The sequence below is a fragment of the Myotis yumanensis genome, unplaced genomic scaffold, assembly GCF_028538775.1.
Source record: "Myotis yumanensis isolate MYYU_CA2020_CCGP unplaced genomic scaffold, mMyoYum1.0.hap1 SCAF_7, whole genome shotgun sequence".
NCBI classification, from domain to species: domain Eukaryota; kingdom Metazoa; phylum Chordata; class Mammalia; order Chiroptera; family Vespertilionidae; genus Myotis; species Myotis yumanensis.
In genome coordinates, this window is record NW_027223758.1 from 62569883 (window position 1) to 62587679 (window position 17797).

The following is a 17797-nucleotide window of genomic DNA, read 5'->3' on the forward strand; positions in this document are numbered from 1 at the left end:
GATATTTTGAATGTTACTGATGCTTTGTCGAGTGAAGGTGAAATAGAAGCGGGGGTAGAATAAAAGAGAGGGAACTCTCCGGGGAGCGAGGAAGGCTTAGTGAAGGGGAAAACACCTTTCCTTTGGGTTATCTGATGAGTCTTACTCAGGTATTGCACTGCATGATAAGACTCTTCTTCCCACTTCAAGGCCCTGGACTGAGTTTAGTCCCATTCCAAAACCTCGTAGTTAAAACTCCCCTGGTGTTGTGGAGGCCTTAGACCAGGGGTCCTCAAACTATGGCCCGCGGGCCACATGCAAATACAAATATTGTATTTGTTCCCGTTTTGTTTTTTACTTCAAAATAAGATATGTGCAGTGTGCATAGGAATTTGTTCATAGTTTTTTTTTAAACTATAGTCCGGCCCTCCAACGGTCTGAGGGACAGTGAACTGGCCCCCTGTTTAAAAGTTTGAGGACCCCTGCCTTAGACCGAGGGTGGAAGTTTGGCTTGATCTAAAGGCAGCATGCAGCCATGAAGGCCAGGCTCTCCTGGGGGAGCAAGGACAGGACAGGGGTCAGAGAGGGAATCCCCGCGGATGCATGAAGACAGTTCCTCGGCTGGGCTTAACAAAAAGGGAAAAACAAAAGGAGGCGATTTGAAGGAGTACGATCATAACCACTCCCCTTTCTTTTTTTTTTTTTTTTTTTTTTTTTAATATTTTTCTTTTTTTTTTTTTATATTTTATTGATTTTTTACAGAGAGGAAGGGAGAGCGATAGAGAGCCAGAAACATCGATGAGAGAGAAACATCGATCAGCTGCCTCCTGCACACCCCCCACTGGGGATGTGCCCGCAACCAAGGTACATGCCCTTGACCGGAATCGAACCCGGGACCCTTAAGTCCGCAGGCCGACGCTCTATCCATTGAGCCAAACCGGTTCTGGCGCACTCCCCTTTCTTGACCAAGCATCAGCCACTGTACTGGCACGTTTTCTGTTTTCTCACCAAATCCTCGCCAGGACGCGTGCAGTAGCCACCTCTTTCCTCCTCTATGAATATGGGCCAGCAGGCTTAGAGCCTGAGTGACTGGCTCCCAGTGCGGGCATCCCAGCCCCCCCTACCACCCCTTCCACCCGCTCCTGTGCCCCTGTTCTACTCAAAATGGGAAAGTCCTTGTCAGATAGATGTATGAAAAATAGCTTCTCCCACTCTATGGCTGGACTCCCTCCTTGTTCAAACATTGGCAAATTATTGTTTATTGTTAGGCAATCGTTGTGAAATTCTTCTTTATCTCTAAGAATGCTTCTTGCCTAAAAGTGTGTAATATTAAGACAACTATACCAGCTTTGCTTTGTTGGAATATTGTTATCTCTTTCCCCCATGACCCCCTTCCTTCCACCCTCCTACCCCTGGTTCTTTCTTTACTCTTATATTTAAGTGGTGCTCTTTTTTTGAATATAATTTTATTTTATTAAAAAAATCTTTATTACTGAAAGTATTACATATGTCCCCTTTCTTCCCCATTGACCTCTTCTAGCCTGTCCCTGCCCCCTGCCCTAGGTCTTCACCACCCTATTGTCTGTGTCCATGGGTTATGCATATATACATACAAGTTCATTGGTTGTTCTCTTCCAACCCACCCACCCTAACCTGCTAATTAGGCTAGTTATTCTCCCCATTCCAGTCAGGTAATCTTTGTCTTTTAATTGAAATGTGCATTTACTAATATATTTGGGTTAAAGCCTACCCTTTTGTTATTAGTTTTCTAATTGTCCCAGTCTGTGTTCCTTTTTCTTTCTTTTATTGCCCTTTTTAGGTTAATCTTTTTTTTTTTTTTTCCTACATTTTTTTTTTATCTTTATTGATCAGATTATTACATTTGTTCCTCTTTTTTCCCCCCATAACTCCCCTCCTTCCAGCTCCCACCCCACCCTCCACCCTCACTCCCCACCCACTGAGTTCATCCATAGGTGCATGATTTTTGTCCAGTCACTTCCCGCATCTCCCACACCCCTTTTCCCCCAAGAATAGTCCGTCCATTCCCTTTCTATGTCCCTGATTCATTATAGTCACCAGTTCATTCTGTACATCAGGTTATTTATTCACTTGATTCTTAGATTCATTTGTTGATAGATGCATATTTGTTGTTCATAATTTGTATCTTTACCTTTTTCTTCTTCTTCCTCTTCTTAAAGGATACCTTTCAGCATTTCATATAATACTGGTTTGGCGGTGATGAACTCCTTTAGCTTTTCCTTATCTGTGAAGCTCTTTATCTGACCTTCAGTTCTGAATGATAGCTTTGCTGGATAAAGTAATCTTGGTTGTAGGTTCTTGGTATTCATCACTTTGAATATTTCTTGCCATTCCCTTCTGGCCTGCAAAGTTTCTGTTGAGAAATCAGCTGACAGTCGTATGGGTATTCCCTTGTAGGTAATTGAGCCTCTTTCTCTTGCTGCTTTTAAGATTTTCTCTTTGTCTTTTGCTCTTGGCATTTTAATGATGATGTGTCTTGGTGTGGTCCTCTTTGGATTCCTTTTGTTTGGGGTTCTCTGTGCTTCTTGGACCTGTAAGTCCATTTCTTTCTCCAGGTGGGGGAAGTTTTCTGCCATTATTTCTTGAAATAGGTTTTCAATATCTTGCTGTCTCTCATCTTCTGGCACTCCAATGACTCTGATATTAGTCCGCTTAAAGCTGTCCCAGAGGCTCCTTACACTATCTTCACACTTTCGGATTCTTTTTTCATTTTGCTTTTCCAATTGGGTGTTTTTTGTCGAATCTTTGGTTTGATTCTTGTGCTCCTCTGGTCTGCTATTGGGTATAATATTCTTTATTTCAGTCCGTGTATGCTTACTTTCTAATTTCTTTATCGTAGCATCGAGGGTCTCATTAGTTTTCGTGAGGCTCTGCACAAATTTATGGCAAGCCCTCAAAATTGCGATTCTTAGCTCCATATCCTCCATTTCTGTCATGTTTTTTTGTCTCCGCATCTTTTATGCTTTCTTGGTGCACCCCCTTGTGGTCTCTGTGCGCAGTCTTGTTCTAGCCAAGCCTTAATTGTTGTAGTTAACACTAGAGGGATTTGACCACCAGGCCGACTGGCGGTGGAAATCAGCTGTGGGAAAACTTCAGTCCTCAGGGGAGGCGCTAGTCCAGCCCTTGCCTGAGGCGATCGGCAAATGGCTGTGCGCAGGGTTTGGGCGGGGCGGGCTCAACAGGGCCGGGGGGAGGGAGCAGCTATGGCCGCTCTCAGTCCGTCCCCAGGGGCTCTGCCTCTCTGTCCCAGCAATCTCTGCAAACCTCGGATGGGCCGTAGCCAGACAGTCCCGCTTCTCCCGTTTGAGTCTGGGTCCCTAGAGACTCGCCCGGATCTGTAGCCCAGAGTCTGAGACTCGCTCCTGATTGAAAACGACAATCTCGCCCTCAGCCGCCAGCCCGCTTTGCGCGCGCACCCTCACCACCGCACCGCCGTACCTTTGTATTTCCCACACTGCGCCTCCGCTGAGCGTCGGAATGCTGTTGTTTTTGCTTCTAGTTGAAGAGACTCTCCTCAGCCAGCCTTCCCGTGGTTCTGGTTGATGTCCGCTCCGACTTTTAGTTGTATTTTTGAAGTGGTTGTCCACGGTGGCAGTCTCCGGTGTTTACCTATGCCGCCATCTTCGATCTCTTCATGTTAATCTTTTTTTAATTCATCCTTCACTCTTATTAGTTTGTTAGTTACATATTGTTTTACTATTCTTTTAGCAGTTATCATAGAAATGATAACAACCTCTCTTGACTCACTGAAGTCTAATATTAATTCATTTTTTGATCACTTCCTGGATGAGGGGACCTTAGAACACGTTAACTCCATTGTTGTGTGGGTCTTAGCTTATTGCAGTGATGCCGTCAGCTGGGAATACCTGGGGGCTCACCTGGGCTGTCCTACTTGTGGTGGCCCTGCAGACATTTCCCCAACCAGGTCCAGTTGTGGCTGGACCAGCGCTTATGGTTATAAGATGGACTCAGCAGTAACCATCAGGGAACTGAAAAAACAATGTTGATTGCTCAATAATTGGAGGACACATGGCAGTATGGGGCCCAACAGGTCTCAGAATAGACACACACACACACACACACACACACACACACACCTACCTGAGTTCTGCCTTCATTAGGGTCCAGCTGAGGTGGGGTGCTTAGAGTTTCTTGGGGTTCACTCTCTTTACTGGGAAATTTAAAATGTAAGAGTAAGAATTAGGTAGTGGGAAGGGACAATTGGGGTCACTCAAGTGGTCAGTTATCTAAGTTACTCATGGCTTTCAGAACAGAGAATGCATGGGTAGAGTGGCCTGGTTCTTCTCTAGCTGGTTTGCTGGTAGCTGTTTCTTATAGTTGGTAATATGTTTATTTGAGATGGATGTCTGATGTCTTTGAAATGGACACCTAGACAATCAAAAGTTCAGCGTCAGGCACTTACACTGCAATCAAAAGCTCAATGTCCAGCACTTATACCAACTGCATCGTTCCCCTCCCCCTCCTCCTTTTGTGCTATTGTTATGCATGTTTAAAGTTATGCATATGTAAACCCTTTGGGGCAGGATTATTGTATTATGTGATTAGTATTCACTTGTTAGCCACATATTCCTGGCTCTTTGTGTCTTCCTGCATCTCTGGGTTTCCACCTGGGACTATTTCTGCCTGAAGAATGTACCTTTGCTTCTGAGAGGTTGCTGAGCATCTTGATCCATCTGGGCACTGAGATGATTCAGGGGCAAACTGGGCTTCAGTCCTTGTGAGGGCTGTTTCCCTCTTGTTCCTTGTGTGTAGCCTTAGGATTTGAATGGAGAACCTGGGTTGCTTCCCAGGCAATTCTTTTCACTAAAGATGAGCTTTATGTTTCACCCCCCAGCACCATGAATTTGCAAAAAGCTCTGCTCAGCTTCCCAGCCACTGTCTTTGCTTTTGGAGTTGGCATCTGCCCAAGAGGAAAAATGTCCCCCAAATTCAAAGCTCCCCTCTTCTGGATATGTGAGGGCTCACTGTTCTGGGAGCTCTCTGTGTTCTTCACGTGGGTTTTATGTTTACACGATTTGCTCAAGATCACGGAGCTGGTTGGGGTTGAGCCTCAGCTCTAATTCTGGGACCTCTGATTCTCAGTCCCAAGTTCTTCCCTGAGGCCATGATTTTTGCATCATTTCCAAGGCTGTCCTTGTGGGGTTGGGGGAGGAAGAAACTGGACAATGGAGGCATCAGAGAATAAACTGGAGGAGAGGAAGCCTCTTGGTAGCTCTGTGCTGTGTGAGCTGATCTCTCCTGGGATGAGAAATGCTGCTCTGTGGAGGGGCTGCCTGGCCAGCAGTTACCAGAGGCCTCTGCAGTTGGCTCAGGCTTTCAGTGTTGGTCAAACTAAAAGCCAGTCTTAGAGTCATGTGACATTCTCACATCGGCTTTCTATTAATGAGTGTATTGAACCATGGGGATGTCTACAGAATAGGCCCTTTAACTATAAATATACCTCCCAGAGGGGAAATAACATGTAACAAACGTCAAGCCAGTATTTTTACTCGGAATCCCAAAATTCCCAGGCCAGCTGGATCTCATTTTGTGGGTGCTCATTTTTCTCAGGCTGAGGGTCTGGGCCTCCTTGGGGGGCAAACACTCAGGCTCCTGTTGTGTGCATCACCTGCTGTCAACCCCAGGCCACACACACGTACCCTGAGCCATGTCCTTGGACTTGGATTATTTGCCAGATGGACTTCTCTTGGAGGTGAAAAGTGAAATGAAGATTCTTCACCTCTGAGTGATACCATCTTTCATCTCACTTTCTCTCCAACCTATGGGTTTGCTTTCATTTTCAGAGTCACTTCTGATCTCCAATGCAAGCTCCTTTGCTTGCACAATGCATCTTCCAAGAATCTCCTTTTGGAATAATTTTGAATCCTTACCCATGTCTTTCATTCATTCTGCTTTGAGAGAGGTAGGGTGGCCAAGTGCTGACTTGCATCATGTTTTGGCATCAGAGAGGCTTTGTTCTACTCCAGTTCTGCCATTTAATGGCTGGGTGAACATGAGCAACTTACCTACCTCCATAGACCTCAGTTACTTCATCTGTTAAATGGGGATATGATAGGAATTTAGGATTATTGGAAGATCTAAGGAGACAATTGCTACAATGTCTGGCACAGAGTAAATCGTTAGTAAATGGTAGCTGCTGTGGTTGGTGTGGTGTTAGTTTTATCATGAGCTTGTTACTGTAGATTTAAACTCAGATACTACTGTAGCTATGGAAATGAATCCTTCCTCCTTAAGTCTTGCAAGAATATGTAAAGGTGTTTTTTGAGATTGGCTTTTATCACCTTCTAACCTACTCATAACTTATGAAAACATTAACCTGGGTTGTTTTCATCACCAAAGAGCCAGTTCAAGCTCTCTCTTCTTGGAAACTTGGTACATCCAGCAGACAGGAGCACACCACCCTTGAATGATATAGCACTTACTTTCCATCCCATCATAGGGAGATGACAGTTTCTGTCTATAGCTTACTGCACAAATATATCATAAATTCATAGCAGGCAGATGGAGACCACAGATATATGGTTTTATATTCCCCACCAGGGAATATGAGATTTCTCTGTAGTATGGGACTGGTTCAGAACAGGGGTCATATATTGTTAATTATTGTCTTTTAGGAAAGTGGGGATAATTGTTCCTACTTCTCAGGGAAGCTGTGAGGATTAAACAATAGCTTACAGTGCTGGGCACATAGTAAGTGCCTAATAAAGAGTAACTATAATTAGTAGGTAGTGATTGCTTAATCAATTTAATTAAAAAATTAATAGGGAGACCTGAGAGTTTGGACATGTCCCTTCAGAGTTGTAGCTGAAATGCCAGCTTCCCCGTTAGCAGGTCACATTCATCAAATGCCTAAGTGAGCATGAGCTGAGCTGAGTGCTGATCAAGGACTCCAAAGCCTTGGCCTTGCTCCGCAGCCCCCAGTCATTAAGCAGGTACAATGAATTAGCGAGGCACACTTATGAAAAACAGGCCAGCAAGAGGGGCCTCTCGTCTTTAATACATTGCAGACCCTGTGAACTGTAAAACTAAATTAAGGCCCACAATGCTATTGTGTGTTGAAGGCCTTAAAAACTCCTTTCTCCTTTAATCCTAGGACAAAGAAATATGTTTGAGAACTATGCGATGCTTTAAACATGATGACATCGTCTTATAGTTTTTCTGATGACTCGCACCCATCTTGAGAACATCACAGGCATCTTCTTTTGTTTTGCCGACATAATGGCCACCTAAAAGAGAAATCATGAGAGTAATAAATAGCTTTGTCAAATGCATCTCGGATCATATTTATGCTCAGAAATGGAACATTTGAGTGGTTGGCATGGAAACCTCCTGAGAGGATGGGTGGTGGACTAGAGGCTGGAGTTGCAGTCCAGAGTCAGGAGGGGATTTCTTTGGTCAACTGCTTCTAACCTAGAAGCTCCTCTGGCAGCCTTGTGCACAGGAGTCTCAAGGCAGTCAGTCCGGCACTTCCCTGCAAGGGACAAGCTGCCCACAATGGCTTGGCAATTCCGGAACCTTCCCAGACTTGGAACACGAAGGTGGGAGAGGGGTCTGCCTCCATGCAATAAGAAAGGCGGCTATGCCATGCTGCTTCTGAATTGGCCATGTTAACGTTGACTAATCTTACTCCTTCCTCCACTGCCTGCCTATGTTTCTCCTCACCTCCATCCAAATGTATCAGTGCCACAAAACTGACCAGACCAATCCGAGTTTTAGCCTCTTTCAGACATGGTAACCTGTGAGAAACACTTGCTATCAAATCAATACATAAAATGGCTCTGTCCCACACTCAGGTTTCAGGGGCCTCCTGTCTCCCACTTCCGGCTTCCTCACCAGGTTCACTCTTCTCCAAATTACAGAGCCAAGGAGAGCAACACACAGCTGATGGACTAGAGGAGAATAGTTAGACCCTCCAGGTTACGCTCATTACCTGGACACAAAGTTCTAAATTTCCTCTGGTCAGCAGGGGCCTTTGAAGTCCCTGCTTCTCTGTTGCATTCCTCATTCAAACCCACTTCATATCCTATGTGTGCAATCTTGAGTGAACTCTACTTCTCCTCCATCCCACCCAGTCCAACCCCATCTAGTCCAATCAAACCAAAGCCTCATGTTGACTAGCACCTGAGCCAGCCACTGAGGCCACTTGGTTTCTGCCTTCAATAGCTCAATTAACTGCTGTAGCAATTTGTTATTATAAATTTAACACATGCCAATCAAAAAGCACCCTAAAGCTAGAGCTAAGTACACACTATAGAAATAAAAAAATACCTTCAGTCACACTCAGCTATTATAACTTGATAATTTTACTATATAAACATATATTATGTAGAGAGTACATATACCCACAAATTTGGATTCTGATGTTTTAAGTACATGTTAATTTCTTGTTGTCATGCATCATTTCCTCTTGCATTATTCATGAGCGTTCTGTCTGGAGTAGGAGGCAGAACCCATTCTTTATCTTTGGGACTCTCGGCTCCCCCATCTGCAGCTGTGGTGGGTGGCAGCTTCGGCTATTTCCCTTATGAATTTGTTGAAAGGCTGATCCAAAAGTAAATTGTTACCTGTCAGAAATTAACATGACTTTATCTCTACTTGTGTCCTGAGACCGAGTCCTCAATAAACTGTCAATAAGAAGTTCTGGGTTGATTATGCTATCAAACATATGTGTTGCCTGTCCACATAGTCCCACATGAGAGACCTAGCATCTCTTACAGCCTGGCTTGTTGGGAAAATCATCCCGGGGTCTGAAGACAAAGGGTTAACCAGAGCAAAGTGTCGAAGGGCTTTGAAAAATATAGCCCGTTTGCAGAGGGGCCCAAAGCCTCTTCCTGAACCAGCAGGCCGTTAATAGGAGCCTTATCTATGGGAGCAATCATCAGGAAAAGTTGTAGGTTTTCTGCAGCACAAAGGCGCTGCTTTCTTCTCTTGGGCTCTGACTGGAGCTCTTGAGATAGAAGAAAACTGTTGGCCACAGTTCTGAAAATTACAGATAAAGGCTTTGATTTGTTAATTAAATTTTTACTATCTGCATTTGATATCTCAGCCAAATTGTATCCGCTGCAGGAACAACAAGAAAGTCCCTCACTTCAAAGGGGCGCCCACTCCGTGACCTGTAATTATGGAATTTACTGCAGGGGGAAGCGCTGTCTGGGGTGCACCTGCCGCCCCAGCGCCTCCCACACTGCCCCCTAGCGAGAGCCGCTGGTCCAGGCCACCTCCAAACCGGCCTGGCTCCGCGCAAGCGCACAGGGGCGAGCCCCCCACACCTGCCAGCTGGGCGGTGCCCGGCCACTGGCATTGCCCTCAGTGTGAGCGCCTGCCCCGCCCATGCACACACTGGCCCCGCCCATGCGGGGGAAGCCGGCCTCCTGGATGTCTTCTTGAAAAATGGCTCCTTTAATGAAAAAGTTGAAAGGCCAGGGCCATGCTGGGCGAGGTCACCTGCTGGCTGCTGGCTCCAGGCAGGGTTTCACCCTTTTCCTGTGAGCTTGACCAGACGCTCCCGCTGCTAGGCAGGGGCCACGCCACCCTCTGGCCCTTTTGTTCCCTCTGGGGTGCAGACACTATTAAAGGATATTTAGATGTTCCTGTGTGGGCTGCTTCCTGAGAGGAAGGCATTCCCAGGTCAACGCTGGCCGCTTTTTACACGAATATAATTGAAATCTGCAAACTGACCGACCGTCTATGGTTCTGTCTTTACGACATAAGCTTCTCCTTAGCTATATCAGAGCCGAGTTTTGATATACCTAAGCAATTCTGCAAGACACTCTGGTGGACTAATTCCTTGATCTTTATTTTTAAAAGTAAATGTTGGTACTATTGTTTTAAGTACAAAAAAGTCCCCACCTCTGCAGTCCCATCTCATACCACGCTTTGTCTGTCCTCTCCACTCCAGCTGTGTTGACCTTTCCCCCCAGCTTCTCAAATGCATGCTCCTTCCCATCAGAGAGGTTTTATAAGTTGTGTTTTCTCTTCCTGGGAAGCGTCCCCTACCACCTCATCACTTTCTTGGGGAAGACTTCCAACCCTATTTCTCCCCCTTATTACACATCCTCATCCCATATCATATTTTCTCTCACAGTGCCAATCGCTGCTTGTAATTAGGTATTGATTGGCGTGGTTATGTGTGCTGTGCTGGCTTCCCCACTAATCTAGTTTCATGAGGGCAGAGCACATGTGTGCTGTACATTCATTCACAGGACCTGGCACTGGGTACATGCTCAATAAGTACTTTCTGAATGAATGTTTCATAGTATATTAAGGAGTTTGGGTGTTGTCTTGAGGACAATGCAGAACCACCAATGTCGTAAAAGAGGGCAGCACGTCATGAGTTTTTGCTTTAGAAACCTCACTTTTGACTACAGTATGGACATGGGATTAGACGGGCCAAGACTGGAAGTAGAGAAATGTGTTAGGGGACTGTTTTACTAATGCAATTAGGAGATGATGCTGGCCTCAGTGAAGACAGTAGCAGTGGGGGTGGAGAAAAAGTGTGAGAAGTATTTGGGAGCTTAACTTGGCGAGATTTGGTGACTGATATAGGAGGTAGCAGGAGGATTGCCAGATCTTTGGCTTGAATTATAGGGCCAATGGCAGTTCCACTTATGAAATAGGGAGCAAAGGGAAGGAGCAAGGAAGTTACTAGAAAAGAATGACAATCATTGGAAAGGAAGATAATTGATTTGGGTTTGTGTTTGTTGGCGTGTAGGTGCCCAGGACGCAGTTGATCTTAGTTTCAGGTGAAAAATAAGCCCTGGATATGTAGTTTGGATTTGTTATAAAAATCCATCATAAAATGCTTCATTTACAGTATGGCTTAGCTCCAAATAACCGAGTAACTCCAAGGACTTACACAAGTGTCACTTTATAAATCCTGACACAATCTACAAACATTTCTTTTTTTCCATTTTTTATAGGGAAATAACAGCAAAGATAGGTCAGATGCAAAGCGTAACCTAGAAATTGAAATGACTGGAGTCTGGGAGATTATTTGCCTTTGATTCTGTCAGTTTGAATATAGAATTTTCACCACAGCTGGAGAAGGGCTGGTAGCAAAAATCAGAGAAATGTGGATGGGCCACAATGGCAAACACCATGCCCGCTCGATGGAGCCCTCATCACCTGCCAAAGAGATGTGCACTTAGGCCCCTTCATTTTGTAAATAGTTTCTGTGTAGTTTTCAGCTCTCAAGAAGAAAGCATGTAAAAAGATCAGTCCTTGGGCAGAGTCAGCAGGATAAACATTAACCAGATATTGACCTGGACTCCTTTCACATCTGATGAGTAATTTATGGAAAGCTCAGGCTGTGTCATCTCTAGCCTGGAAAGTTTACCTTGACTTTGGACGATTATAAAAGAGAAATGGAGGTTTCCTAAATGGAAACTGTTTTCACACGTGTGGATGGGTTGATTATTGAGTCCCATAGACTGAAGTCGAATGGCCAAATAGCAGAACACATTACGAGGCTCACCCTGGTCTGTTTCCATCAAGCAAATCTAAGGGTGCAGAGAAGTTTGTTTTTGAAAGGCCCAAACTCTCTCCCGGACTCGATTAATGATTAATCTGGCTGGTGCCGCTACTCACATTCAGAGAGTCACTCTGTGGGAGAACTCAGGGTGTTTGGCTGATGCGAGTGTCACTGGGGAGACCTCAAATCTTGTAGGGCAACCAAAGCCCTTATCACAGAAGAAATTCTTACTGGGGGACACGGCATTACTCCAGCTACTGTTAGCATGGTTGCCAGCCATACTCCCGGGAAACCAAACATCACTTTGATTTCACAACAGTTGGGTTCATCAGAGAAAGTCAAGTGGGGGAATTTCTCTGCATATTCCAGGAGTCTCCTTGGGGTTTTGTTCTATTCAGTCCCGGGAGAGACCACTAATGTTTACTCTGACTCTCCACCAATGCCTTGGCAAGAGATATCAAATGTTAAGTCTATCTATTGAACATGTAAGAAATTCCACTTTTTGCTCATGAACTGTCTAAGTCACAAACTAATTTTATGACAGCATTGTTTCTCTTCTTTGTTGTTTGCTTTTTTTAGTTTCTGATTCTTCACTTTTATCACTATGGCCTGATAAATAACTTCAACCTAAGAGCAGCCATCATATTTAGAGAGGCCAGGGAATTCTCACTTTCAACTGTTCACAAGCATTGCCTACTTGTGGTGAAATAAAACCATTGGAGCCCAATGTGACTTACAGGCTGATATTTTTCAGATCATGGGATGGATGCAAATAATCAAGTCTTCCCATGCCTTTGAGCCTCTCCCTGACAGGTAATGAAGTCATGCAGACCATTATGATGTCATGCCCAATGTTGGAATCCTGTGTTCAAATTCAAACTCACTTTACTCTAGGTTGAAGTATTGAGAAATCCAAAAATAAAGTGTGACAGAATTTTTTGCTGTCATTTATATTTTTATTTGTTTATTTTTGAAAGAGCTTTGGGTCATTAGATTTAGATGGAAACAACTGAATTTGAGTCCTAACTTTTCCTTGTGACAGGGGACTGGTCATTCAACCACTTGACTTCAGTTTCTCTAAAATACAAAGTGAAAATTGAGCTATGTGATTTTTAAAGTGCTTTCCAGCTCTCTTTCCCCCCAGTTCTGTCATTCTCAACCGTCCCTGACTCATAGCACTTGATCCCCATTCCCTGGCCCTAACTCTCCTGTTGGCCCGGCCCTCAAGGTTGTGCTTTGCTTGGCTGGCCCTCCTTGGTCTCTGCCCAGGCACGCAGTTTGGCGCCCGGTTCTCTTTACAACACTGGTGCCCTCTCCTGAGTCCAAGTTCCTGCTGAGCCCAGTCATCCTGCAATATGTTCTCATTGCCCCTCCTTCTGCAACCTGCTGCCTCTGCTTCCCCATCCTGCCAGCACAAGAAAACCCACTTAGATTAAGCCAAGTTTGTCTTCATAGCCCTCCATCTCCTCTAATACGCCCCTGTCCCATTTCCTGCCACCCAGCCTCTCTTCCAAGCTCTGAGCCATTCATTCTGCACAGACCCCCTTATGAAAGAAGAAAGTCACTAAGTGAGGAAATTTACGTTGAAATACTTCCTTTGTGAGAGGCTCTCCTATCTATTGTGTATTTAGTGTGTGCTAGGCTCACATTTATTCCTCTTCCAACAGTGTGACCAGGTCAGTATTACTCTCCTCCCCATCTGTAGCTGGCACGATGGAAGCTCTGAGCAGCTCCCACATGGCTGCTGTGGGAATGAATTAGTGAGTGATTGACAGTGCTTCTAGATAAACTACAGACAAATGTTTACAGGAGCTGAGGACTGGAGCCAGCGGTCCTTTGGCCCTCTGAGCTGTGGGGTCTTGATTTATCACAATGGAAAGGTGGTCTCCTTGGTCCTCTTTCAGTCTATACTGTTTAGCTAAACCCTGAGAGGCAAGATTCTCTCATTGTTTTGGGGACTGGCTGGCCAACAGCTTCTTCCACATACCCTGGACCAGCCTCCGTAGCCCAGGCCCTGCTCCTCAGTCAGTCATTTGCTCTTGCATATCTCCATGGCGAGGCCCTCACATTATTTTTAGTGGGGGCAGGAGGGGAGTTCCACTAGCTCTGCTAAGATTCATTATGTTCATATCATAATTTGCCCTAGAAAACAAAGAGGAAAACCATTTAGATGCCAAACATTTATTGGCTTCCAAGAATGAGACCTAAAAATTCATTGCAGATTCTAAAAATGTACAAAATGGCAAGCGGCCAAACCGAGCGCATTTGCTGGACTGTTGAGTCAAGAGTGGATTCTGAGGCTTCCGTTTCAAGCTGCCTCTCTCTTGTTCTCTAGATCTGAGCACAGAGGCTGGCCTGAGCTTCCCTTCTTAAGGAAAGCACGGTGCCCTTAACTCAGGAGGGGTTGTTGTTCTGCAGACAGACATCCTTGTGAGGGCCAGAGAGATTTCTGTCATGACTATCCTTTGCCAGATGGGCTGTTTCTGTCTGGTTTCAGATGGAGAGGACAAAGAAGTTGTGTCTGTTCATTTGAAAACTCATCCTGCAAGAAAAATAATTATTTATTCATTTCGTGCCAATTTTTTAATGATGAGCTGGTGTTTGGATTAAAAGCTCAGGCTTGAGCAATGAGTAATTTGGTGAATGTTGGAAACTTCCATTAGTAACTTTCTTTTTTTTTTTTTTTTTTTTTAGTTTTTTTAAATTTTTATTTATTAAGGTATTACAAATGTGTCTTTATTCCCCCATTGTCCCCCTCATTCCCCCAGTCTTGCCCTTACCCTCACCCCCTGTTGTCTGTGTCCATCGCTTATGCTTATATGCATGCATACAGGTCCTTTGGTTGATCTCTCCCCCTTACCCCCACCCTCCCCTACCTTCCCTCTGAGGTTTTTTTTTTTTTTATTCTCCTACTGTCTCATTTATCATTTTTGATAAACTATGAAGTAGGCAAGACATGTATTGAACACTCCCTCCACCAGGTAAAGTAAGAGTTGTTGTCTAAGGACATTCAAATATTTAGTATTATTAAGATCAAGTACTAGAATCTTCAACTCTTTCTCCTAACAACACTATATCTTCAAAGTAGTTTGAAGCTATGGGAAAATCATGGCTTTAGAGTTAGACAGAATTTAGATTAAAATCCCAATCTGAATTCAAAGCCAAAGTTGTGAGACCTTGGGCGAATTACTTCTCTGAGCCTTAGATTCCACATCTATTGTTGGGGTCCAGCCCCAACAGGTCCAGGGGTCCCCAAAGGTGTGGATGGAGTCGGTGAAGAAGGAATGACATGGAGGCAGCATTCAGTTGATCAGCAGCCTAGCCAGGAACTCTAGCCAGGATCTCCAGCCAAGCTCTGTCCAGGATCTCCAGCTAAGTTCTATTGCCAGGTTCTCTCGCTAGGTTCTCCAGCCAGGTTCTATCCAGGTTCTCCTGCCATGTTCTGTCTAGGTTCTCCAGCCAGGTTCTATAGCCAGGTTCTGTCCAGGATCTTTTGCCATGTTCTCTCCCTAGGTTCTCTCTCTAGGTTCTGTCTCTAGGTTCTGTTTTCTTTTCTTTTCTTTTTTTTTTTTGAATTTCCTGATTAGTTTATTTCTCCCATCCATTTTCTTCAGAACTGCTTTTAAGCCAGAGCCCACGGTGGGAGGGGTAGGGCATTCAGCAGGAAAGCTCAGAAGGGTGCTACCCAACTTCAAAAATATGTTTGCTTAAAAACACTATTATCCAGTGATTAGCAATTAAGAAGTGAAAAATTAACTACTTAGTAGTTAAACTCTATGAATTATCAAAAGTTATGGCCTGGGATCAGCAGCGTTACAAAGGGAAATCATACTGCATTTCTTAAAGCTTTTTCTGAATGCTTAGCAGGTCTCTTTTAGTGTTAATTGCACTTAAAACATTTGTTTTTTCATTTAATCTCTGAAAGCTGGTCATTGTTTTCTTCACTCATAAAGAGGAAAGGGTCCATTTATCATGTGCTCCAAAGCTCTCTGCATTGGATCAAGATTCTGTGCAGGTCTGTGTGGTGGGTGCAGGGGTGTGGAGGACTGAGGTCGTGACCTTCAGAGCTTGGACTGCAGTGGCTTCAGGTGCTTGTAGAAAGATTCATGGACCTCGTCTTTGTTGAGCGGGGAGGTCTTGGCCCACTCGAACAGGTTCTCATACACGTTGCCATCATAGCAGCCCAGCACGGAGCCCAGCAACACATCCTGGAAATCAAATGCATCGACCAGCGTAACAGCGTCTGGGCGGATCACGGTCAGTAGCTCCTTGATGCGCTGGTGCACCTGGGTGATCTGAGAGTCTGTCAGGATGTTCTCCTGAAGAAAATCCCCCGCCTTCTGACTGATCCCGTACAGAGAATACAAGAGGCACAAATTCCTCAAGATGGCCTGGATGGACTTATCTTAAATTTTGAGGAGCTGCTCTGAAAAGAGCTTAACTGTCACATAGTGGCAGTGCGCCTCACTAGCTCGCACGAGGTCCACGGAAGTCAGGTTCCACACGACCTCCTTGCTTTTTCTGTGACTCACTTCAGTCTGAAGGTTTTTGGCAGCGATTTCTACTAATCTGGCCGCCAGGAGCCGATAGGCTTCGGTGAGGCTGTGGGGGCTGTTGATGTCCACCACGATGGGCCACACGGCCACCTGCTGCGGCTGGATGCGCTGACTGGGCAGGTCATTCAAGTAGGACACCATGCCACACACCAGCTTTCCCGAGTGCACCTGGTCATAACTTTTCATCAGAAACCGGGCGGTCTGCAGCATCATGACGGTGTTTTCTCCCTCGAAGGTGCAGGTCGGGGTGAAGGTGACGTAGATGTTTGGGAGGCCGCTGCAGTGAGAGTAGCCGTGCCCGCCACAGGCCATCCGACAGGCTTCGATGGCGGTGTTAGTTGTCCAGGAGGTGAAAGCCTTCAGCCCGGCGGTGAGGGCATGAAGCTCGGGCAGCTCACTCAGGTCCCCTTGGCCAATGTCTTCATTAATGCGATGATAGGTCTCCTTCATGTAGGCGCCTACAAAATGGAAGGCATAGGCAGTGGCCAGCAGTGGGAAGAGTTTATATTGCTGGGTTTGAAAATCCAAAATCTGTGGTTCTGGTTCACCCGGCTTGATTTCCAACTGGTGCCTCACGGCGCTGTATCGGATGGCAATGGTGCAGGCCTTGGCCAGGCTCCGAGCAGCTTCTCCCACAAGGAAGGACCTGATGAACACCATGGTCCCGTAGGTCAGCTTGTTACTCACGGGCTTCATGTAGGTGCCATCAGGCTTCACCTGGGCGTACTTCATCAGCATGTTTTCCCTGGGGATACGATAATGGTCCATCTTCAGGTAGCCATTATCCATCTCGTCGTAGCCGAATTTGGGGCCAATGTCGCCAACGGTGATCCCTGGCAAAGGCTTGTGGGTTCCAATTTCCCGAATAGGCACAATGAAGGCATGTAATCCATAGCATTTCCCCTGGGTGTAGAGCTGGGCTAGTACTATCGCATGATTTGAAGTCTTTCCAAGTCCACCTGGCCACCACTTGATGGAGGTCACAGTTGGACTATTGAGAACAAACTCCTGGGTTTCAGGGTCATATGTGGCTGTGGTTTCCAAGCCTCGCAGATGAGTACCATGGCCCATCTCTGTCTGGGCATAAGTGCCAATGACCTCCAGGTTCCAGGCGGGCATGAAGAAGCGCTCCTGCTGCTCCGCAGTCGCCTGGTGAAGCAAGGTGGGCAGGAACATGCCCAAGTGGAGATCCAGAGGCGAAGGCCCTCGGTGCACAAAGTTTTTAAACCACATGATTTCATCAGGGTCTAAGATGCCAAACTCCCTGATCTTCTTCACCAGGGTGGCACTCTTCCTGACCGTCACCTCGTAGCGCTGGCTGCGAGTGAGGAAATTCAAGTCCTCATGCTTGAAGTCTGGGTCGTTCAGAATCAGGTTCTCGATCTCTCGGCATCACCGGGTGTTCTCCGGGCTGCCGTCCAGGATGTGCGTGAGCAGCTCAGGGTTGAAGGTGGCGGAGGCCTGCTCCCGGCGCAGGTCCTCATTCATGGTGACAGCCATCGGGAGCAGCGGAGGGCGAGGAGGCGTCGACGAAGGTTGTCAGAATCTCCAGCCGGTTCTGTTTTTCCCATTAGTAACTTTCATGTTACAGAATCACCTGCTTTAACTAGTGAGACAGAGATAGTCTCTCCCTGAATCCCACTTTTTGAAATAAAAGATGAGATTATATATGTCTGCTCAAGGCATTTTGAAATGAAGTTTTATCAGTATAAGGGAGGTGAAGAGGATGGCA

The 17797-nt window shown here is 45.6% G+C and overlaps 1 long non-coding RNA gene and 1 pseudogene across 1 annotated transcript in view; one reads left to right on the forward strand and one right to left on the reverse strand.

The window, feature by feature from the left end:
• LOC139014619 (uncharacterized) overlaps positions 1–17797 on the forward strand; it is a 122126-nt gene that overhangs the window by 45005 nt on the left and 59324 nt on the right. The window lies entirely within an intron of this gene.
• Positions 15088–17565, reverse strand: LOC139014618 (peroxisomal acyl-coenzyme A oxidase 1 pseudogene; annotated as a pseudogene).